Here is a 1,031-nt window from a genome sequence, read left to right on the forward strand (position 1 = left end):
TTCAAAATTATTTTTCAAAATATTTTCAAAAATCTTTTTCTTATCTTTATATCAAATTTTCGAAAATTAGCTAACAATTAATGTGATTGGTTCAAAAATTTGAAGTTTGTTACTTTCTTGTTAAGAAAGGTTCAATCTTTAAGTTCTAGAATCTTATCTTGTAATTTCTTGTTAGTTAAGTCAATTTTAAAATTAAATCTTTTTCAAAATATCTTTTTATTAAAATTTTTATCTTATCTTTTTTATCTTTTATCTTATCTTTTTCAAAAATTTTATCTTTGTCAAAATTTGATTTCAAAATATCTTATCTAACTTCTTATCTTCTTATCTTTTTCAAAATTTGATTTCAAATCTTTTTCAATCAACCAACTAACTTTTTGTTTGTTTCTTATCTTTTTCAAAACCACCTAACTACTCTCCCCTCTTCTATTTTCGAAAAATATCTCCCTCTTTTCAAAAAAATTCTTTTTAATTAATTAATTGTTTCATGTTTTAATTTTAATTACAACTTATCTCTAATTTTCGAAAATCACTAACTCCTTTTCAAAAATTATTTTCGAATTCTCCCTCCTCTTCTCTTCTTCTATTTAATTATTTAATTACTAACACTTCTCTTCACCTCTCTTCATCCCAATTCCGAATCCATCCTTCTTCTTTCTTCTACCCCTTTCTTCTTCTACTAACATAAAGGAATCTCTATACTGTGACATAGAAGATTCCTCTTTCTTTTCTTGTTTTCTTCTCTTTCATATGAGCAGGAACAGGGAAAAGGGCACTCTTGTTGAAGTTGATCCAGAACCTGAAAGGACTTTGAAGAGAAAATTAAAAGAAGCTAAATTACAACAATCCAGAAATAACCTTTCAGAAATTTTCGAACAAGAGAAGGAGATGGCAGCCGAAAATAATAATAATAATAATGCAAGGAGAATGCTTGGTGACTTCACAAAGCCAACGTCCAAGTTTGATGGAAGAAGCATCTCCATTCCTGCCATTGGAGCCAATAACTTTGAGCTTAAGCCTCAACTAGTTGC

The sequence above is a fragment of the Arachis duranensis genome, chromosome 2, assembly GCF_000817695.3.
Source record: "Arachis duranensis cultivar V14167 chromosome 2, aradu.V14167.gnm2.J7QH, whole genome shotgun sequence".
Taxonomy (NCBI): domain Eukaryota; kingdom Viridiplantae; phylum Streptophyta; class Magnoliopsida; order Fabales; family Fabaceae; genus Arachis; species Arachis duranensis.